Source organism: Bombus huntii, chromosome 11 (genome assembly GCF_024542735.1).
Source record: "Bombus huntii isolate Logan2020A chromosome 11, iyBomHunt1.1, whole genome shotgun sequence".
NCBI classification, from domain to species: domain Eukaryota; kingdom Metazoa; phylum Arthropoda; class Insecta; order Hymenoptera; family Apidae; genus Bombus; species Bombus huntii.
Window position 1 is genome coordinate 12,768,911 of NC_066248.1, and position 24,966 is coordinate 12,793,876.

Sequence of the window (24,966 nt, forward strand, 5' to 3'; positions counted from 1 at the left end):
CTAATAATGTAAATTTGCATAAACATGCACGATCTAGCAATTACGTAAGAAATCAGTTTGATCGATCTAACTGCGCACCAAATCATTGGCTTGAATTTGACGCGCGATTTTAATCGGATCATGACTTCGGGGAATTTCAGCGGTGTGACGGGCCACGAAGAAGGTGACGTAAAGAAGCAAACGTTCACTGCCGCGTACGGAACCGTGAAATAACGGTACAGGGTGCGTGGAACCCTGCGTGGAGAGAAGAATGAAAAAAGGAGAAAAATAAAAAAGATAACAAGTCCAGTCGGCTATCCGTGATCTTAAGAAACGTTCCGCTTATTTCGATGTTCCATGAATTCGGTCCCATTCACGTTCTGTTTATCCCCGGTTGGTCGATGGTGTGCAATTTGAATGGAATGCGGTGTAAATCGACCGATTGATAATAATTAGCCTCTGAACAGATGATCTAAATGCTCGATAAACAGGTTGAACCTACTTTTGGTAGGTATATCATGACAAGAAACGATTACGAGCGAGTCGAACGAACGATGGAAACGATAGACTCGTTTGTTAATGTCGCGAATGAGAACGATTAAATAACTAATTGGTCATACAATATTTAATTTTCCAAGATCGCTGTTTGTTAAATAATGTCTGGTTAATCTCAGACTTGTATCGTAACGCAATCAACTACGAAACGTTGGAAAGATACTTTTGCATTGATCTATTGATTTCGTGAATTCTTTTGGCGTATATTATGCGTGTTTCAAAAACGGGAAAAAAGAAGGAAAGGAATTCGTAGCCGTGAGTACGAGCTCGTGTAACAACTGTATGTTTTACTATTTCTCGACGTATTGTTACGGATCCGTTTACATTAACCGGACTTTCTCTCTACGAATAGAGCCGGAACGAGACGGAATTGCATGTCGTCGTGATTATGTAGCACCGCCTTATTCTGGTCAATTATTCATATCGAGATCACTGAACACCGTAGACGCTTCGTTCATTGCTCTATACCTCTATGGAAACGTGAAATCGATCGATACTGATTGCAATCTTTTATAGATGAACGTAAGATTTAAGGAACAAGATCGAAGAAAAAGGCAGTGCTAATGTATTGACTGAAATTAATTATATTGTACACTCAATCATGTTTGATTCTCAAACCGTCTGAAAACGTGTTGTAATCGTTTCATTACGACTGATTTATTTAAAGGATGTTATCTTAGATGTGAAGAGCAATTTTTCTTGTAGAAAGAACGTGAGTAGTAGAATAAGATCGGTAGTCTGTGAGAAAAGAATTTGGTCGATCAAGTACCAAGGCCTCAGGTCGAGTTACCTCGTGCATGTAGACAAGAGGAAGACTTTCATCGTGATCGTGGATACATCGGCAGGAGAAGGAGAAAGGATCTGATAGTACCGTTAGTAGCATTGAAGTATAGTACTCGTTTATCGTTCTTGAACTTCCGAACAGATATTAAGGAAGACTCTCAGGAGAAAGTTAAAGAGTTTACCATTATTTAAAACATATTAACATATGTTTCTTCTGATAACATATAACAGTTACATTAATTTCAAGTATTAAGTTAATAATGACGAAGGAAACGATTCCTATAAAAATCATTAATATAAAACTCATAAAATGTAACAACAGACAGCTTAAATTCAATACTAACTTTTTTATCTCACTTATACATAAATTTAAACCTATTTGTACAATGCTTAACTACCAACATCTAATTTTGAGACACTAATACTCATACGAAATTTACTAGATTCTGATGAAAATTGAGTGCTGCTATGTATTTATAAAATTAATGTAACACTAACTTTAAATTTTAATACAGTACAAATTGCTATTTGAAAATATTTTATATGTTTATAAACAGAATTTAAAAAGCTACCAAGCAAGCGTAAAGAAACATATCGCCTAGAACCCAATCAGATTGTTTGTCAGTAGTTAAGGAATCAATAAAATTTGGATTTCTCTAAAAATTGTCATTACTTGTGTATTTCGTATATTATATTTCTGTGACACGCTTTGCATCCAATGAAAGGAAAGTGGTGTCACCCTCTGTAGGGTCCACGAAGCTAACGGTGTCCCTCAATGAAGAAAGGATGCGGTTGAAGTCAAGTGTCAAGGTCTCGGGTCAAACCACTTTATAAGTACGGACGAGAGGAGATCTCTATCTCGACTCACGGTACGACAAAGAGAAAAGTGGAAAGGGTGTGATAACACCGTAGCGGTATCCCAAGGTAATTACATGGTACCAGTTTCCTTATAAGCAAACAGAAATAAAAGATATTGAAGAAGCGACCTGCCACGCGGACGACCAATCCCACCGACTCGTGTCCATTTTTTCCATCACATTCTCTGCTAATCCAAGTTATTTCACCGTTCAGATTGGTTTTAGTATTATCAGAAATACTACGCAGAAGAAATTATATCTGCACTAACTTATCGGTACATTTATTTGAAAAAAAGACGTTTGTGTATACATAACTTGTTGGCTAAAAGAGGATATCTTAATATGATTCGCAATTAGTTTAAAAAATGACTTATCATGTTTCGCTTCTGTAATCCTTATTTACGATATGTTTCAAGACAAATGAAATACAATTAATCCTTGGTTCGTTCTAGCGTTAATATCTCGGAGAATAATCAAAAAGTAAATAGTTCCTATTTCGTATGATCCAAAGCAATCTACCATTTTTACTTTAAATATCAATATTCTAAGCAAACATTGAAGTTTCCAACCATCCTTTTTATCAGTGTTCGATTTTGCACACGATAGGTAGATTTTTATCGAATTCATTTTTTACGACGCCGATATCTATCTCTTAACAATTACATAAATAATAAATATGAAAATTTACAAACAAAGAGAAGTTCCCGCAGCGAAATAATTGACGGCGTGTAGTCGTGTCTGGGGAATATTCAACGTGAAATTTATTCGTAAGATGTTACAAATCAGTAACGCGTTCGTAATTAAAGGCGGTCGATAAATCAGCGAATCCGCTAGTTCTTCCGGCAACGTTCCACAGGTTTCGCGATAATTTACACTTTTTCTTGACGCCTATATCCTAGGTACGGATGGACAAAATTTTATCCGTAGGCCGCGACGATGTTACACGGCGCGAGAATGACCGCATCAGGCACTTACGTCTCCATATGCACGCGCATAACTTACAAGTCTACGACACGTGGAAAGCAGTTTTAAGCGCGCGAGAACCGCTTCCGTGGTAAATCATCAGTGACGGGAAAAGGGATGCCTCCGTGCACGGTTAACACAGTTGTCTTACTGTTTCCACGTGAAGCGTAAATTATTCATTAATTTCCTCCGTTTTTCCATTTATTACACTTTGTCTTCCTTTCTGTTAAATTAATTGGTCCTTATTGTGTTTTAGAAATTCATTTAATTTCTGTAATAATTAAATTTCCGTAATACTCGAATCGTAAGATGCAGATAATATTAGCCAGCGTTTTACGAATATAACTAAAGAAATGAAATCAAAATAGAAGGTTCCGCTTTATCAACGGCAAGAATATGGTTGATGTCTAAAAGCTCTACAAAGCCTTCTGCGGCACTTTTCAGATCGTAACTTATCAAGATTGGACAAAAACTTCCGAAAAAAAGTTTTATTGAGGTCAAGTATAATTGGCAACCCATCAACTTCCGACAGCTCATACGTATTCTTGCATGGAAGGAGTGCCATAAACTTCACGGCAAAACACCGTATTTCGCGAAACGAATTACAAAGCAAGAAAGAAACAATTAATTTAATGACTTCATCAATATATCCATGATAAACGCAATCTACCATGCGTACATTTTTACCAAGAAATTCCTATGTATAAATATTGCTTTGTTACATTGGAATACAGAATTTTTATACGAAAATAAAAGATTAATATTAATCTGGTTAGAATACCATTATTACAATGAACTATGTCAAAAGTGTAGAGGGTATATTAAAGTTGATTCAAAATTAATGTGATTTAAGGAATCGTTTCTCTGGTGGTTGATAAGAAAACTAACTAGATGCACTATATTTACGTTATACACAGGCAAGGAACGCCTGGGGGATCTTCGTTCGTGGCTTTCTCACACGCGATGGTACATCGACATCTTCCACCCTATCGTGCGGTTAATGGGCAATTCTCGTTTTGTTTCACCACGAAAAATGACCCCTTCTCCAACTTCAGTCAGATGAATGGTTGTGCGAATCGGAGGAATTGACTGCCACGCAATTCCGTCATTTTTGTTCCCAGTATTCGATGTCGTTTAAATAAAACTTGACAGAGGATTGTAAAACATATCCAACTTCTTTTCTTCGGTGCTTAAATACGATTTACTTATTTTTGGATTTTAAGCTTTCACGGTGAACAGATGGTGTTTATTTATGAATCTTCGAGTTCCAGTCGTATTATCAGTATGTTAGTATGATACCGGTATGTTGATGTTGTTTATGTTCAACTATAGACTTGGTATTACGTTGATTTTTACGAGCACGTCTTAGGATCCTGATTGATGTTGTTTTCGAACGATTCAGTATTTTGATTATTGGCGTGCTCAAACCACACAACAAAGTCGAGATACGCATAACCAACGCTCATGACAAAAACGTGAGTACCAGATCTCGTTCACTCAGCAAAACCAGATATGATTGCTATGAGAACATGCACTTTGTTGCATGGAACCGTGCAAACCGGTCGCAATTTTCAGAACCGGATGACCTGGAAAAAATTTTAAGGGCGTTACAATTGCAGCTTAATCGACATTTTATTTACTTGTTTTCCAGTGAAATAGTTTACTCGCGTATTGCGCTACGTGATTCTGAAATTATTCACAAATTATACAGAGTAGAATTCCATAGAAATTAGACCCCAAGTACTGAATCATCAAGTGGTAATCTACAAAATTGCATCACAAATTGCAATATAATTTTGAGAATAAAATATTAAACTTCTTTTACTCGTTATCTCCTTCCTCTAAATAAACGTACCCATTTTTCAGAATCCAAAAAGTCTAAGTTTAATTTGTAACTGGTATAGCGTTCAGAAAACATAGCGGCTAATCAAATATCAGCAAATATCTGTCGTCTCTGAAAACTGTTCAAAAACCAAACACTGAAGAATATGAGCTCAGCGTATCCCAGAGAACTCACAAGTACAAAATCACTGATCGTCGAAACATTTCAAGCGATTCACCAAATTATCAGGGATTGGTGCATAGGAAGATCGGGGCAGAAACGAGCCCGTACACCGTTGTTATTCAATTCGAAGTATCGAATCGCTTCCACATCGACGAGCGGGCATTTTTGTCCGGCGCAATCGTAGCGGTTAAACGTGAGGTCCGACACCGAGCCATGGTCTTGGTCCTGCATCCTGAGGTCCTGAATAATGCAGACCACCTATTATCCCTTCCGGAATCGCGAGTCATCATCTGACCTTCTGCACTGGCGCGCAAGAATCCGACGTTGCACGGAATTCTAGAGGGGTCCATGGGTGTCCTCCCTGTCCCGCCGGTGAAACCGGAGGAACCGACTGGCACAGGCGAAAAAAAGAATTGGCGGATAATAATAATGGCAGAGGGAGAAGAAAGGGGAGAACTCGGTGGCGAAGCTGGCGTCGCAACAGAAGAAGGCACGAGAAGTCGTGGGTTATCGCCGCGAACGTGACCGCATAAAAGATCGTAATGTTTTATGTGAACACGTGTATAAGGAAGGTCAGTGCTGTTCTTTCTGTCCTTGTTTCCTTGATTCCACTACGGCTCTCTCCGCTAGAACAGCCATTGTTCCGCGCGGAAAACAGCCATGTCGCCGGACGATGTAGCGATTACTGTTTCTTCATCGATCACGACGGCCCTCGAGTCTCTTGTCCTTTCATGGGATCGTATCTCGCGTCTCATACGGAATTATATACATATTTACGAATTTTAAACATCAAGTGGATGATAGAATCTGGTGACAGGATTTTGCAAAAATTGGAACGAAAGTTGTTAGTATTTGAACGAACATCTTTTAGTTGAATCGCAGGTGTTTGAATAAATTATTATTCGATGTGGAGGTATCGAATAAATGAATACTTTGTGATATGTCGAAATGTGTATTTACGAGAATGTACAGTTACTAGAAGAAGCATTTGCATATCATTATATTTATTACAGCATTTATACCAGCATTATGTTTAGTTAAATCGAAATATATCGAATTTCGTATTACTCTGTAGTACTTTCATGTGATTAAATATGATTATATAATATATATAAATATTAAAAATGAAATGTGCTTGATAAAAAAAATGCTTTATTAAAAAGTAATGGTATTTACAGCGTAATATGTAGAACAAAGTACAGTATAGTTTATGTAGCTATTGCATACACTACCTAATTGAGTTCCAGCTAAACTACGATTATGCTCCGTACAATTGATAAACTGTTCTAAACAATGGCTTTTTGATTCCTGTCTGACTCTCACTGTGAATTTTATATTTTACCAATACTTGTGCGTTGTTATCCATATTTTCGTGAAAGTGGTGTCATATTTGAACAATTACAATATTTTTATTGTTGTATTTCACGATGGTGTTTCTCTGATAGTTCAATGAAACATTCATTAAAGTCATTAAATTATCCAAACGCTCAATAACGTTAATTCTACGTAAATTTTGATCAAAGGAAGGTATTCAAGGTATTTCAAAATGTTAAAATATCGCTTCAAAGATCTAACTTTGTAGGGTTTGTCGCGTGGAATTTCGGATGGAACAACGGATGGTACGCTTTTACGAGCGCGCGACTCGGACTGTGCACGCGCCACAAAAGGAGGAGCGCAAGAAGTGCGCGAGATTCGCGCCAGATAGAAGTCGGTCTTGTCGCGCCGTTCCGACTGACGTACAAATTGTCGGACGGCTACTTTAAAACGAACAAGTGTTCATTACTCGTAGCGCGATAACTTTGCCCGCGTCCGCGGCTCTCCATCGTAAATTCAAAGGCCGAAACGGACTGCGCTCGGCGACTAAATGCTTGGAAACGTTCTTGTATCCCCAACTCGTCTCTTGTTTTAATCCAGCCACTTCGTCACCTCGTGGCCTTCATTGTCCTCGAGACTCGCGGGTAGCGCGCCGATTACTATAAGTTACTATAATTGTTCAAGCGTGTCCGCCGATTGCGCGGACTTTCGATGTACGTGCTATATAGTATCATATTTTTCGTCCTTATTCGGATGTACATGCGCGGTACGGCGATTCTAGAGAATTATTGCGATGGTTCCAACGCGTTCACCTCCCCCAGCGTCGTTTAACTTAATTTAGCCGGTTAATAAAGTTTCGAGCCACTTACGCGCAAATGTGATTATCGTAATACGTATGGTTTGATGTTCCAGCAACGTAATTGCCGCGTAATTTCGTTTGAATGTTTTTTCTGTGTAAAAGTGAATTGTCCGCTTGAAGGGTAGTATTAAATTTTGCATTTAGGTTCGTTCGAGAACAATTAACTTAATTCGCGTTACGTGATGTAAAGTTAGTGGTCGGTTGTTGAATTCAATTTTTATATGCATGCACGAGACAGAGGTAGCATCTTGGCAATTTGCTGGCTTTGTCTTAAGCTGGACAGGATCGTAATCACGCTTCAATGTTGTCCAAGGCATTGTGCATAAGATAACTCGTAGGATTGCTCCGTATCTATGAGTACTATCTCGGTATTTATGCCGAAGCCGTGACCCTGTGACAACGTGGATGCCATGAATGGCTCCTTCTCAAAGCAACCAAAGGGGAGATTAGTAATCCGCGTAAACGAATTATTTTGCGTATATGTCCTTCATAAAGAGCTGAAAATTTTGCACATTTCTTGTCGAAAATGTTGTTACAGTATTATTAAAATTTTATTAATCTAATTATGAGAAAAATCTTTGATCAAATTTGATAAAAAAACTCAATAACTATAATAATTGTATTAGGGTTTTAGAAAATCTTAATGGAAAATTAAAAATTGTTTCATCATAACTTAATAAATAATTTCCATCAAATACGCTTAGTCATCGCGTAATTATCCGTGGAAACCTCATTTTACAGACTTGACGTAATCAAGGTCTCGCCTAATGGTTTTATGTAATACTCTTGAAAGATGTAGATTAACGACCCAGAAGACCAGACTGGTTCTTCAAACGTTCCTTTTCCTTACAACATTCGTGAAATTCGTTAAAAAATATTCGTCAATGCTTCCGACTCCATTTGCTTCAATACATTTACCTCTGTTGCTCTGATAAATTCTCTTTTGTCTTCTGGCATCCGAGAACTTTATTCTATTTTTTGAGATATCAATTACCTGAACAGATCAATTAATGAACAGATAATTCATTTAACACAAACACTAATTGGGTAGAGAAAAAGTTTGCGGAAGTTATTCGTTTACAATTATACTACACGTCTCGAAGAGTATTCATTAAATTTATAATAGATGTGGTAATAACCATAGCGCGTATTCGCATTAAAATCTGTTGGATCAGTCTCGAATATTCATAGAACCAGATGTTCGTGTTAGCCTCGGGGCGACCGGGGTCTATCACAAACAAAATCGATAATATCGAGATCATTGACCCTTCCGTTTTTTTCTCATTATTACCACTCGATTATCGGCATCGATAATAATTACCTAATGATATTCCGAATTTATTTCTTTCTTATTCGTATCGTGTTCCAACCAAGTTACAAATCATTTATAGTACCGTGTTACGACCAAACGATTATGCCAATCATGGACTTTAAGAACTATGAGTGATTTATACGTATTGTTATGGACGCTTAGGAAATTTTGCAGAGAAGTTGCTACCGATCGAAAGGAGGTAGAACGAACTCGATTCCTGTAGACTAGCAATATTCATCTAATTAAAGCAATCAATCGTCTGCAAACAGAGTTACGTATAGCAAATAATTACAAAATTTATAAAAATTTTACAGACTATGTACATTTGAATCGACTATATTCTTTAAAAGAATTAATCTTTAAAATGGTTTCTAGAATTTTGATCCATCACTTACTCCTAAGATAATTGAAAACATTTCTCACGATGCAGTATTGTTTCCAACTCTTAAATAATTTATAAATCCATGCATAAAAAATTCACGCGAGAATAAAACTGATCGTTATGCATTGAATGGAAAATTATGCATATACAAAGTAGGCGTAAAAAATCATAAAATAGTTGCACTTAATGAACGCTACCGAGGAAGCAAGTAAGAATTTCAATTGGAAGCTGGCTGTTTTAAAAAAGCGAACGATCGCATGATCCTTAAGTGACGCACGAATGCATTCAACGCACATATGATGCGCACATGTTGAACAGGTCTAACCACCTGTTGGACACACTCCCTTTGTTGCACGCCATTTTTCGGAACAATACTCGAGGAATGGCAACGCAACAGGTTACATGCTCTTCGAACACGTTCAACTGTACCCGAATGTTTATTACCGTGTTCTGCAACCTGCGTCCGTATCTGCTACGCCAGAGAAACGCGTTCGACTATGATGAAAACACATTAACCTACCGGTGAAGCACGATTTATAGGAATCGAATAGAATTGATGGAAAGGATCGTGAGTTCAATACAATTTAATGTTTTGAAATATCGTGGCACATGAAAGTATCCGAACACTTGAAGAAACCTTTCATAAATATCTTATAAGTGTTATATTACACATTCTTAAAATTCATTAACACTGTAGTGAAGCACGACGAACATGATAGTATTGGTAAAATTTAGAAGGGATTTGAAAATGTATATAGATGTTACAAGATATTTATTTCAAACATATTCACGAAAATTATCAAACTACTTGAGTAGCTAATTATTTATTACAGTATCAGGTCACGATATTTACTAATTGCAAGATAATTTTTTCAGTGCATGTTTGCAATAAGTTTCATACAAATTCTACATACCATTTTTTTGAATTGGTTTGAATCTGGTCGGTGCTAATGGAGTCCGAATACTTTCGTGAGTTAATGTATCTTTGATATACTATAAATAACAAATTTTATTCAGTAAAATAGTTTAATTTTTGTTAAATTGCTTTCTGTTCGATAAGTTCACAAAAGTTGACATTTTTGTTTTGTTTCCTTGGCTGGAGGAACGTATTCTATTCTGAATAGTACTGACAAATTGTCGAATGCCGTTCGACAATTGATACAAGCTGAATCGCCGTGAAAGAGCTAATTGCTAGTCATTGAATTCCAAAATAATAGGCATTCGTCGATCATCACGAAACGACGAATTCATTACATAATTATCAATGAGTTATTTGTGTTCAGTGACCGGAGTGTCCTCTGCGACTCGTCCCGCCGGAAGCGGATACACGCTTCACGAAAGACGACCACAAGTGGAACGAGCCATGCATGTACAGACGCAGTGGCAGTAGGTGCGCCCGTGTGTGTCAGACGGAGAACGCTTTTCTGCCGTGTAAAAATGGACGATAGCTGTGCTCTGTTTTTTTTTCCTTTCTCTTCTTCTTTTAATAGCTCTTCGGTGAAAATTATAAATTATTCTTTGCGCATCTTCACTAAAAACAATAGAAAAAATGTATTTCGCTCTAATATTTAATGTTCTGTTTCTTTGTTTTGTAATACTCTTCTAGTGAGGATTATAAATTATTCTTAAGGTATTTTTGTTAAAAATAATAGAAAAAGATAATTTTATTCTTGCGTGTTTCTTAAAATTGACGTTTAATTTTTAGTCATTTTTGAATCGGAAAAGTCGAAGTTATTGAGCAGTGAAGATTTCACGGTAGATCCATCAATGAAAACTTTCACGAACGAAATCGAATCGACAGCGATCAGCGAGCTTAATGACCCTTTTATAAAACGTTTTATAGCAACCATCTATCGAAAGTTTCCACGTTCTGCAATCTGAAAATGCGCTCATGGTTTCTCTTCGAGACTTGTGTATGATTTAATGGAAGATCCCAAGAGCTATTATGCAACGAGGAGTCGGACCGATGCAATCTTCGGTATGTAATCATAGTTTGAACGATTCGCGAGTTACTGCCGCAGGACTGATCACATGTGTGCGTCTTTATTGCTGGTAAGTCACTTTGGAAACGTGGGAGTGACCGTGACACTTCGTAAAAAGTTGAAAAATTTCTGGTTTACGTATTGAAATTTAAGTGCAAATAATCGTATCTTTTCAAGTATGATATAACAATAATGGTTATCATTCTACATATTTCGGATCTTTTTACATCTTTCTTGCAATATCTCAAAATAAAGATACGGTAAAATAAAGCAAAGCCGGATTAAAATTACAATACGTAATATACAGGTATAATTCAGTTAATTTTGTTTAGAATTTGATGTTAACCACAGAACTCGTGTCACGCTTATCGATGTCGAATCTTAAGCCTGTTTCACAAGGAACTAACACTGCATCGAATGTCCGTTTAAGGACCTTTCGGTAGCATCGATAAAGTTACGCATGCGATTACGTGTCGAAGATGTTATCACCTAGAGCGTCGTTACATAAGATTTCCAGGGACGTACAATAGGGCCCCGATGTTCCATTAAACCGTATGCAAATATCGGGAGAACAATGGAACGCGGACGGTCAGATCGACGTTCGCGAAAAGTCAGTGGTCGGCTGCCGGAACGCTTCCTGGATGTGGTAAGCGATCCACAGGATCCATGAAAGAGGATCCTAAAAATTCGAGATCGTACCCAACCCATCTTGCAGCTACTCGAATCTCGAACAAATATTTTAATTCTTCCATATTAAAATTCCAACGTATCAATATTTTTATATTACAATACTACTATCGACTACATTCTTTTGAAAATATAGACTTATACATATATGTAATAATTAATTATTATTCCAGGCTACTTTTAAATATTTTGATAGAACAGAACGTTTTTCTATTTTCCTTTTTTTTTCGAGTGTTCTTATTTAAATTTAATAGCAAAGAAAGTGATAATCACCAACTTTTTACTGTGAAATACTTGTTAGACATTTATTATGATTGTGTATGAAAAATGAATCCCGTTAGACACGCTAACCCGCAGGCGTCAATGATTCGATATAAATTATAACAAATTGTACGACAGTGGGGTATTAATTTACGGGCCGATGATTTAAGATATTGCGTACCGTGCGTAATTGACGCCTCGTTTCCGTATCCAGCCTCCTTGACAGCAACAGAAATTCATCTTCTTCCTAGAAACCATCGGATCTCGAATGTTTCCTGGTAACGGAATTCGAATCGTTTCTCGGTGAGCACGTGATCGATCATGCGTGCCCGACACGTTCGTTATCTCCGACGACGTTCGTGGGTCGAAGATCATCCGGATTCTACGAATCATTCCTCTGCTTCTATTCAAAATTTAACTTCGGAGAATTTATAAAAAATTGTAGAATACTCTTTAAAGCTTCATCAGCCGCTCGAAGCATCTTCAAGCAGGTTCTTGCGATATTTATGTCAAGTCACGAGGAAAAAATATGGAGTTTCTCTGAGGAGCTGAAATATTCATAAACTACGTTACTTAAGTATCGAACATTTTCCAATGATTTCCTGTAAGGTATTCGTGGCATTTTACAATCAGCAACAAACGATAGAAATACCAATGAACGCGGTTTTGCAGCGGAATCCTTCTTCCTCCAGAAGGTTAGCGGGCGTACCAACGATCACGATCAAGATCATTGACTTCTCACGAATGTAAAGCGATCCCTTGAAAGCCTCCGTTCTGTCGGTGCGATCTTTCGCCCGGATATCACGTGGACACGGAGAAAGGAAGGAATTATCAAAGTCGTGCATCGCCACCACGTCACGAACTGGCTCACACAGAATTCTTTCTATCGCCACGATGCTCTGTATGCCCTTCCCTCTTTCTCATTCTTTCTTTATATTTTGGACGGCACAGTTAAGCCTTATTTATACCTTCTTTTATATTCTGGATCTCAGAAGATATGTTCGTAATTTGTCCGTGGCACAAGATGTTTTCTTGATCTCTTTCTGTTACCTTTATGCTTGCGGCAGAAAAAAATATGATTCTTTCTCTATGTTTTCGAATGAGAATTTTGAAATACAAGATTGCTTTGTATCTCGTATTTCTAGTATAATACGTTCATCGTTCAAACCTTTAATTTCTATTCAGAAAAGAATAAAATATCCAGTTTAAATATCGTTTAGATATATGTTCTTTTTCTAAATATATTTTATCAGATACGTTATTTTTAGAAGGACCATTAAAATCTGTTCGAAATAAGCACGTACAACGAGGATAGCGAATCATCCAGCTGAATTAATCCAAACTCCATACAGGGGACTCAAAAACATTCTTATGTGAATTTAGTCACACACTAGACGAACGTTAATTTTGATCCAATAACAAAATTATCGGTAGATTCAGTACAGTTACAACATAAAAATTGATTTCAAACTTTTATTCGTAGCTGAAGAGAATCCTAAAGAAAATATTCTTCATAAGAGGGGAATACCCATTTACGAAATAACGCGATTCGAAGAAAAGGAAAATCTTTGTGGAATGATATATCCTTTTATTAAATTACCTTCCTAACCTTCTTGGAAGCTAATACGGAAGCAAATGAATAATCATTATATTTATGATCGCGAAGCATCAAGTTGACAGGTGTTCTCTGGATGAAATGTAAAAGAATCTTTCGAGATTCCTCGAGTTTTTCTCCAATGAAAATGTAAATGAGCGAGGTGATGCATGTACAGGTAATCACGACACGATATTACTGTTCGTTTTCTGTTTATTTTATTTTGCGCTCGTTGGACATCGTATAAGAGAAACGGTCGATGACAGATGGCGATTGTCCAACACTAACGACGTGACCGTGATCTTGAGAGTGTGGCCTTGAATGAGCATTTCAGCATCGAGCAAAGATGGAAAGTCATACTTGCTTTCGGTTGATCGCTGCTACTACGCTATCCAGGCGTTCCATTGAATTTATTCCCTTTATCAGTTCGTAAGTTTCCCGGCAATACCAGTGGCGTGATAAAGTCGAGCCTGGGGAGCTGTTTAGATCTCTCGATACTCGTCGCGCGTGCACATGCTGCTCCTTCCAAGATTATTACAATAGGATATTGCTGAATCAATGGAGTTTCAGAAGATCGATTCGGGTTATGAAGATATTTCAGAATTTAAGATAAATTTATGATACTAATACGTTCAATGTCTTGTAATCATACATGATGTATAGTCTGTTTTTTAATATGCATAACGTACCAGCCGCTAATATTAGAACACCTACTTGTCATTTGTTTATTTATTGAATATACAGATATTAATAATAATAGCCTTGGATATATTTTTTTTGAATTAAATTCTTAGGTAGCAGAATCATAAACTGACATATTTTTAAATTGATGAATTCGGTGCAACAGATACTGATTCTTTTGTCGATATAGCCTTCCTTTGGTTACCAAAATCCTATAGATATAAGATAGATGTAAAATATAAGGTATATATAAAATATATATGTCGGGTTCACATTATGATTAGGATCAGGGGCGTGAAACGAATCTTCATTTGGATTAAACATTGTTGTTATGCAATAGAGAAGATATTTACTAGTGCAAATATGATTATTACAGAATTTGACAAGTAACCGTGGTAATTAGATACTCGAGATGCTAATGACAATGATCCCAGGCCCAACAACGAATCCGCGGTCAACGGGATAACAAAATGCGCCTTCCTTCAAAGTCCAAGTTGTACCCAACTTCCTTGTCTACGGTACAAGTATTACTGAACTAACTCTTTGTTAAAACGTAGAATATCCACCGAGTGTAAAGACGCTATGTAACTCGCTAATGAGACGTCACGAGAGAATGACATTCCGTCACGATGATGCTGCAGAGGAAAACTATGATGGGATGTGTCTAAGGACACGAGATCATCGGATTCGTCGAGGAAAGCCTTCATTCGGAAAGTGAGGGTTCCTGTTAATTGGTCAATTTCTATGTTGGTGGCTGAAGAAGGATGCTAATCGCCCTTGAGAGAAAGTTGCTAGCGGGAAGCGTCGTTTGTGAGAAAAGCAGATTTCCCGTATTTTCCCGTAGTAGGTGGTAGATTCAGGGACTGTTAGGATAAAGACTGTTTGTCCGTTTGAAGGATCTTAGTTAACTAAATCCTAAGATTTATAGCGGGTCCTCAGACTAGCTGAATACGTACTGTGGAGATACATCGACATCTGGTAATCATCTTGCCCGAAGAATAGGGTCTGTGTGTGGCGAGCCACGGAACAGAAGCTGTTGGAATGTTTACTATCGCGTGCCGCTACAACTATTCCTTTTAACTAGATCTATAGAATTACTCCACATCTCTGTTAGGTAAAAACGTTCAACCTGCGACCGCGGCTACGTTCAGCGACTAGTTGTCGCCTCGAGCCCAAGCTCATTATCACAAATCTCGGACAATTATAATCGAGTTAAATTATAAAGATTAAAATATTGGGGATTTTCCCAAGAATTCCAAAGAGAAGGCCCCGGTATCCTTTCATCTCTGACATATATAAGATATTATTTAGCGAGTTCTCGCGATATTTGACATCCAACCAATGGAAAATAAATCAAAAGTTGCATACAACTTACCGAAGCCACATTTGGAATTACCGTCATCGCAAGTAATATCTATTTTTGCATCGAGGCAGACAAACATATTTGCGAAACGAAGGCCAACGAAGGAGAGTACAGAACTAAAAGCGCGTATCTTAAGTGGCACTCTTAATACATCGGAGGCTCTTAATGCTGCAATTCTATTTTTATCTTCCTTTCGGGAAAGCATTTAATCCGATGCTTTAAAGAGAACAAACAAAACACGAGACCTTCTACCTCTTCGATGATAACGAAAACGTATGTACTCTCGAGCCACCGTGGAAAACATTAATTACCGAAACAATTTAAAAAATTACAGTCTCATCAATTCACGTCGAGAGAATTTAAACATCACTCTTGTAGCCAAACAAATTAACCTTCCACTAACATTTTGTCGGAAGAGGTCTATACATATGTATCATCAAGAGTGCTTCCCGTCTTGCAGTATGTTGCATGTTCACTCATAGAGGTGAACGTAATCTCTGCTGCAGGGTGTTACTCGTACCAAGGTCCCTTGATGTACGATTCACCGTGATCATCAGCTGAGCTCGTCTATCTTCGACCATTCCGTCGCCACATTTTGCACGAACATTGAACTTTGATTACGGGTTGGAAAGGTAGATGTCGTGCTACTATGTGTTACATACTAACGAACCTGCTCGTATTTCGGTATTTGGCTTGTCGTTATTAGAAAGACGAAGATGCAACAATCGTGTCCCGTGGATCAGATTTTTCTCTCTTACGATTCGAGTCACACGAGCCAGCCGTTGTAGCGTAATTAGTCACACTGGTGGTAGTTTTAATTAGCGAATTGACAATTAGCCGTTGGTGTAAGGGAATTTAAAAACGAAATGTACAACCTTCTTCGAGATTCTAAACGTTCCCAAAGATAACATGGGAACAACGTGATACGGTATAGTTTGTTGATTTTCTAAATTTAATAGGGCTAATTATAAATTTTAAGCTTCGCTTTAAAAAGAGTAACTTGAGATAAAGTTAGACCAATAACGTGCCTCTGTTAGAGCTGAAGTAAGAGAAAAGATATGATTATAAAAGTTTAAATAACTGAGATCTTGTATGTACAGCATGTATGATCGGAATAGATAGTACAGAATATTTACTCGATGATCGAGCGGATCGTCGACTGTACACACGCCGATCATTTACACGCGATCTTCTTCCGGCACGTAATACCGTGGCTAATGAGCCTACGTATCTTGAGTACAAGTTACATAAACATGTGGATGCATCCCGAGAAAGACGGAATAATTTAAACAAGAAAGACCAATACGATGGTTTACCTGCGAGAACTTAAACGAATAGCAATCTTGGCAAGCATTACATGCAGTAACGTTTTGCTAGATCTAACTATATAAATTAAGATTTATTATTATTATCATCTTAACTATAGTTAAATATCTTATCTATTAGTTAGGAGTTTGAATCACTTTTCCAACTGTTCCTATACTGAATCAAAGTCGTAATTTTATTATTAATTTTAAGTTGATACTACCTTGAATCATTTTTGGCGGGAGAAGTTTTCGGAAATAGCAGAATTCTAAATGAATCTTTGTTTAATCCTTATATTCTATGAAACACGTGATTTCAAAGTCTTAGGGGAACAATGCAGATAACAATCAAATTAAAAGGCATTATTCTGTTGTATTGTTAAAACTATAGACTACAAATATATATATGTATAAAATTGTAAAGAATATATATTCAAGGAAATAGGAAATAGACTTTGGGTGAAGTTAATAGAGATTAATTTTTGCAGAATGTGCAGCCTACGATCGCGTCCTCCCACCAATGTGAGACAAAGCCTGTAAGGATACAGGGATAAGTATCGTTACATGTGCCAAGCCACAGGGATAGTCATAATGTAAGCATTGAACCGGCGACGGTGCCTGAACTGTCCATTGTATTCCGTAGCCGGAGTCGCAGGTTCGGCTAGCCTTGAAGCAGTGAACCTCCCAGCGCGACAAGATGATGCATTGTTACAATGCGCGGGCCTATAGTTGCCCTTTAGGGTCACGCAGAAAATCGCAAAGGTTAAGAGGTATCAACGTAGGTGCATCTATGTATGTACACCCCAAGATGTATAAAACAGCCAACATTTGGATTTCGATGGCATCAAACAATTCCATTTATTCACATTACACGCACAAATAAAATCAAATAATTGTATCATAAGAAAATTGGTCGTATGTATGACAAATATAACAAATAAATACGCGACAACATATATTATGTAAATACTTTATATAAAACACATAAATAATACACAAATGTGAAACCTTGAAGGTGGAGTCACAGGATGCAATTTGGGTCACACTGAGGTCACGGAACTTGACTTCCATGTTCTCAGAACAGTACAAATCGAATCTAACTACCCTGAGATTGTGGGATCTAAGTCGAACCATGATTGTGGGACCTCTATAACCTCGAGGTGGCAGAATCCGAATTCGATCACCTCGAGGTCGTATGACTCAAATCGAAGTTAGCAGGCATAGGCTATCATAACACTATATGTACAGAGGTCAACGGATCTAAGTTTGACTAGTTTGGTATAAACGATACGATTCTGAAGTATTCTCGTAATTTTGAAGGTGTTGAAGTAAAATTCTATAGTCCTGAAATCTTCCCCATTGTGTCCTACAACAACAAGATCCCAAATAAATCTCGTGTCATCAAGGTCATCGGGATCATGATTCTGCGACCTCGTTCTAATTTATCACAAATACCATGACTTAGAATGGCCTGCGATGACCCAGGGGCTTGTATTTAAACCCCTATTGTATTCTATGTTGTACGATCTAGAGGCTGGATAACGTGAATTCCATGACTGTGTGGACATAAATAAATATTCATGGGCTGATCTGATACCATTCCACTACTACAGTAATTAATTGCATTATTTGTTGTCTATTTAATGATAAAATGTTAATTTAACGACAAAATTTCTATGAAATATTACTACGTTAGAAGTACGAACTAAGAATACATTCGTTTTTAGACATTACAGATATTTATTCGTTATGTCATATATTTTTAAAATATATTATTCTACATGCATAGTATCTAAGTTCCTCAAATATAAAGGGAACTATTTCGGTTTCAAGCATCGCTCAATATAACGAACTAAACACTCAAAAAGGTTAAGATAAAGCAACTAAAACATATTCTTCCTGATATAATCAAACCATTACTGACTATCTCTCAAACGTACCAAGTTATCAGTCAACAATTGCGAAAAACGATAAACACAGAAGGTGGTAACACGAACGCGGTTCATCTGTTTGGTACAAAGTTCGTGGTGATTCTAGTGGTCCGTAGGTGAAAGAAAAAGCTCAATAATGGATATCGATGATGTTGGAAGAGACATTGGCACGTCCGCACGCATTCCGGCAGCCAGTTATAAATCACTGATTCGTATCTCGGTAAGGCCCCCTTAACCAAATGGATGCTACTGTCGATTTGAATTACTGCCCTTACTCGGCGAGAGCCATTGCCACAGCCGACATCGACGAACAAACGGTTCAAAGTTCTATGTAAACTACCGCCCACGTTTACATTCTCCTGGGCCACGAGTGGTCCGCTGTTGGCTCTTCTCGTGTGTGAGAAGGTTCTATGTCCTCTGCTCTTCTTCAAGAGTGATCTAAGGAAACGTCTGCAGGGCTGGAGCCGGGCGCTGTCGCACATGACTGCCGGCGATTTAGAATCGGGGGTGATAGCGACTGAATAAAAGATGAAGGAACAACCGCGCGGATCGTATCTCACGGAATAAGGATTTCGTAAAAGTTTGCGTCCGGTCGAGACGCGCGAATCCCCACGTTCGCTATCCGTCTTCCTTTTACTTCCACCAAGGAATCTCATAGAACGACGTTGATAAATTGAGATTCTGACGTAAGCTTTCTGGAGCGTCTTACTTTCTTCGAATCAGAATTGATCTTTAACCACACGGCTATCGTCGATTGCGCGAATTCATTAGGGAAATACGGTGATTTTGATACAGTTTACCTCTTTCATTTTTTATCGCGTCATTGCTTTGTTGTCTATAATCACATCAGATAAATATTGACCATTTTCTTCAATACTCTCCATAGTAATCGGGAATCTACATTGTAATTCTTGCGTAATGGTAGCGATTTTTCCCACAATTATTCCCGAGTTCATTCTACAAGGAAAAAGAATAGCTCTAGAATAGATTCGGTAGAAGTGATAAGTTTGTGTCATTGTGATTTTCGCTGAAATAATTTTATTAGAATGCAAACAAACATTGCTATATTTCTAATTTTTATCAGTGAACTTTAAACACTCACTCAAGCATTAGAATCTTCCTCAAAACTTTTGATTCCTAAAGTTCTTCCATAATTCAATATCAATGAAACCTCACGACGATTTCCAGGAAATAGAATAGAACTGTTGGTAATTGGATTTCCAGAGAACCTAGCTGAACATATGGCCTCACCTGCTAAAGAATGTGATCTCACAGACAATAGAATCTATTCTTTTTAGCTAGACCCTTGTCAGGTCTCACAGATCTGACCTGCAAATTGGATTGTCAATGACGAAACATTCAACGAATCATCTCGGTTTTGGCACACTTTTTATGACTGGAAACGTTTCAAAGTGTTAGATGTCTGTGTGCATAGAAGACAGTATGAGTCGAGTGTGAGATTGCGTAGGCTGCGGAAGATGCGTCTTGAAAATGATTGTCTCCGGTGTCTGGAGACTACCTTCGAACGAACGTTAGCCTGTCTCGTGGGGAACAATTGTCTATTGTGCTTTTTTAAGAAATTGAGTTCGTTTAATGAACCCTGACGAACAACTCTGTCTAACAATTATACTTAAAAACAAATCTGATTTTAAACAGAACATTTATTATTAAACTGCGGTTTGTGCATTTATATTGAAGTTTAAAGATGAAAAAATGTGCGAAATTTTCTTACGATGACTATTGACGATGATTGTAAAATAAAATAAAATAAAATAAAATAAGAAGGCAATTTTGATAACGTAAGAATTTTAATCTCGCTCGTAAAAAGATAGAAAATGTGACTTATCCCTTGTATTTTTCATATAAAGTATCCGAAATATAATACTCATTATAATATTTAAGTCAAACAAATTTCTGCGCAAATTCCATTTCATTCATAAAAATATAAATTTGTATAAATATTCACAATGTATTTATGATTTGTTCGAAACCGGTACACTTTCAGTATTTGTAACTCTATAACTTTGTAACGCTATAACTTTGTAACGGACCTTATCTAACTTTTGATCAAAATTGCCAACAAATGTTCAGCAGTGTAGAATGTAGACCCCTTTTAGATTATCTACAGCTGACTTATTGCGTTGCATACAATGTTTATTATACTTCGAAACGGTTCGCTGTATGCTATCTCGTCACGAATTGTCGGTCACGAGAAATCCCAAAAATAAGGAGCTCGAGGTCGACAACCAGTCTGTCGTTCGACTCGAGGCAACAAGTGTGCTTTCAGGGTGACTGATTACGCAACCAGCGATACATTAAATCGATTGACGCGTATCGATAGAATTGTGTGAACTCGCAAGCAGCGCAGTTAGTATGCAGAAGTGCAGAGTGTCTGCAGCTACAGTGCCTAGGAATTCCGCTTGAGAAGGGTAATTTTAGCTTCTCCTTGTTCCCCGACCTTGCCAACTTTGTGAAACTCGCACGTTTCCAAGCGCGAGCATCGGCTGAAACGAGAGACGAAGGGTGCTTCTGAAGGACAAAAGTTCGTGGAAACTGAGGAGAATACTTGAAATAATAAAAATAAAAAGAAGCTCTCGTGCGGAAATTTACTCTTCTCAAGAGTGAAAGATTTAAGAATTGAATTGTTTGAGAATGCAATAAACTTGGTTCATAAGCAACACCTGATCAATTGTCGATCTTCGACATGGCGAAATTAATTGCTAAAATGCCAATGGAAGTAAGAAAAGGCATCGCGTATCGAATTTGCGACCTATCACGCGTATTGAACTTTCCACTTTCCGCAGATACGTGCATATACGCAATACCTGTGAAGCATATGAATATTTATGAACTTTAGGAAACCACGCCTAGTAAAAAAAAAAGTTTTCTTCAAAGTTCTCTCTTCACAAGCGTTGTTCGTTTGCCATACAGATAAGAAAATAATCCTCTTCCTGTGAAATTCTCAGAAGTGAAACCAACAAAAATTCGCAAAACCGTATAGAAACCATATAAAAACATAAGAAACAAGACGTCCAATAATTTAATCCGTTAAAAACCATGCAATAGTTTGTAATAATGTTATAAATACTCCAATTTCTATAAACTTCGTAAAATTGTAGAATCTAGGTGAAAGAGATAGCGACAAAAAAAGATATCAATCGAGTTCATGAAATTTCCTTCCATAGTTACAATATTTAAAAAGAAAGAATAAAATAATGTAAATAAAATGAAAAAGATTGCAAATAAAACGTTTCGTTAACGCAGCATTGTCTCGTAATGAGTTAATATTTTCATCTAACCAATGAAATATCAGTCAGACTGCCACTTTGCAGAATGTCTATCGGTCGATTCTCGTTTCTCTGACAATAAGTATATTTTTCATTCGAGAAGTCTCGAACCCTCCGTAGGCTTGTCCGCCTTCACGACGAAAAGTGAGTTTCAGAATTCAAATCGGAACGTAGGCACACGTGCGTAGAGAGCTGTACCATTATTCCAAGCAATATACACGGAAACCACGAGCATGAGCGCGCGCGCGCGCACGAGCGTTTCTGCATTAGCTGGTGGCAGCAGGGACATCGTGACAGCCACGGCTCTGAATCATTCATTCGTCCCGTGGCGTTGCAGCGCCCGTTGCACTTTCGTGGTCCTTTTTGTCGTCCTACCATATCGCGGTTAATATTGTACGTACACAATGCAACATCGTCTCGAGGCGTAGGCAGCCCGCAAAAGGGAGAGGCACCATTCCCCCCAAGGGTTTTCTACCTTCCTTCCGTTCACGTTTTATTCCCATCGGTCTCTTTCACTTGTTCCAACCGTGACGAATTTTGTTGCGCTAACATTCTGCACGCTTCGTAGTTTCCATTTGATGCGAGACTGCGTGGAAAACATTTCTGCTTTTTATCAAGATCTTTGAAGAGAGAATTGGTATATGTAAATGTTAATTCTCCCCGTTTGTCGTGGTCAAATGTCTTCCTCTAAGGTGTTTCTAATTGGAATATGCTATTATAATTAGATTGCAGATGGTTATGCATTGATACGAAAGGTGCAAAAATGTATAGAGTACACATAATAAAAGGGTGAATTTAGAAACTGTTGCCCTATAAAAAGAAAAAGAAAACATCATGACTTATTATATTTTTCCCCTGTAGTATATATGTACAAACTATCCAAAGTAAAATACTCCTTATGATACATAGAAGATTCATCGCTTCAATTGCGTTCATGTAAATATGAATTTACATAACATCCAAGTTTAATCACATGCTATTACTATATTATATCAAACAAGTTAATCTTAGTAACTTTGATATGTATAAAATCAAGGAGACCCATACGATATTCCAATAACACTGAATCTCCTAAAAAAAGATCCGAACCAAATCAGCAATTCCAATAAATTCCAACAAACATTAGTAAACCGTATCGAATGAAACATCGCACGTGAAACCCAGCTCTTTTAAAGTCTACAAGCCCGTAACACAGTTCTCGAGGAACCATCAACCATCCAAGAGGCAATATTCCCGAGGCACGTTGAGAGCTTTATCGAAAAAGCTGGGAAGCAAAAGCACGGCAGTAGGCGCGCGCCCCGCTATGTATAGGAAAACGTCGAGGCGGTTGATATACCGGCAGTTCCGCCTGGTGGAATCACATAGGACGATACAAACTGGAAAGAGGGGAAAAACGACGGGAAGAAGAAGGACTTGGCCGGTACTAGGAAGGGGAACGGACGAAGAAATACTGGAGCCGTGAGCTTCGTACCGGCCGTCTTCGTTCCACTTCACGAGAATGGACGGTCGGTTGGTCGTGCGCTCAACTTGTGTACCGTCTTAAGGCTGCCGCGGCCCTTGCTCGCTACGGTTATAACGCTGCCGAGCAGCTCGAAGAATGTTGCTGAGGAATCATAGACGGACGTGCTGCGAGTGACTGCCACGCAAAAGGACATTAGAGAACTAGGCTCGAACCCAACGCCGCCGCCACGTACCTACAACGCCGCCACTCGTTCCCGTGACTCTTAGAATTTCCTCCAGCCGTGTACACATCCTTTAGCCCTCCTCCCCAGTCTCGTCTTTCTTCACGTTCGACGGGAAAATTGAAATGCGCACGGCCACCTCGCGGAAGGAGATTTTTTTATATACCTTGGAAGGGAGCCAGCGGTTTGTGTACCTCGGTCAGCACGACTTTGCTCGCAGTTCAGTAATTTCTTTGGTCAGACATTTTACGTTCTTTAAGACTGCTCCGTGTAATCGTGTAAGTTCACTGTGCTCCGTGTATTTGAGGTTCTCGTCGAGCTAACTTCGTTTCTTGCTTTTTGGGGAATTTACATTGAAATTGGAATATTCTTTCGACAAATGTTTAATTCATTTTATATGTTGAGTCGTAGAAGTAGGGCATAGAATTAATACATTATCTTCTGCTATGTATTTAGCGAAGTAGAGAAAATAGAATTATTTCTAAAGCAATGGTACTTGATTTGTACCTCCGATTTTTTCGAACAATCCAGTACTTTAGAATAGTAATTATGAGTAATTAATAATGAATACTTGCTCGACTTACCTTTTATTCATTCTGGACATTTCCAAACAACAACAGAAATGCAAAGTTCTGTGTTGGAATTAGTAACAAATTTTCTCTCAACTTATTCTGGAAATTGTAAAACGTTAAAAGAAATGAAAAATTGTATAGAACGTAAGTGATATATGAATGAGTTCTGTAATGAAATAAATTCTTGCACATTTATCATTATTCTTCACGATTTCTGCAACAACAGCTCAAAGTTCAGAGATACATCGAAGACAAGCGTATTCCAGAAAGATTGACAACAATCGTAAATGAAATTTTGCAACGATTACACTCTCATTACACTCTGTGAACCATTATACGCATTGAACGTTTCTCTAATCTTTGCGCGAGGTCTCGCACGTACGTTACATCGGATAATTCATGCGAAGTTCTCGGGGCTATGGCAAATGCTACTTGCTCTCGGGATCGATTGAGAAACGCCGCGAAATTAGACACATCTTAGGTACGTGTTGAAATTATCTTCCCGTGAAGGGGGCCAGTATCGCCGCACTCTCACGGTTGCACATTGTTCCAAGAGCGATTTATGCGCGTGCTGATTGAATTATGTAATTACAGCGTGGCGCGGCTTTAAGCG

At 38.0% G+C, this 24,966-nt stretch overlaps 1 protein-coding gene and 1 long non-coding RNA gene across 5 annotated transcripts in view; one reads left to right on the top strand and one right to left on the bottom strand.

The window, feature by feature from the left end:
* LOC126871147 (uncharacterized) overlaps positions 1 to 24,966 on the bottom strand; it is a 222,338-nt gene that overhangs the window by 25,010 nt on the left and 172,362 nt on the right. The gene's annotated exons all lie outside the window — the stretch shown is intronic.
* On the top strand, positions 9,406 to 18,281 carry LOC126871167 (uncharacterized). Of its 3 annotated transcripts, none has more exons than XR_007691542.1 (4): positions 9,406 to 9,577; positions 10,293 to 10,639; positions 10,715 to 11,061; positions 17,370 to 18,281. It is a non-coding gene; the product is annotated as an uncharacterized LOC126871167 (long non-coding RNA). The 3 variants fall into 3 exon arrangements; XR_007691543.1 differs by having other exon boundaries at positions 10,715 to 10,987; XR_007691544.1 differs by lacking the exons at positions 10,715 to 11,061; positions 17,370 to 18,281 and having other exon boundaries at positions 10,293 to 10,676.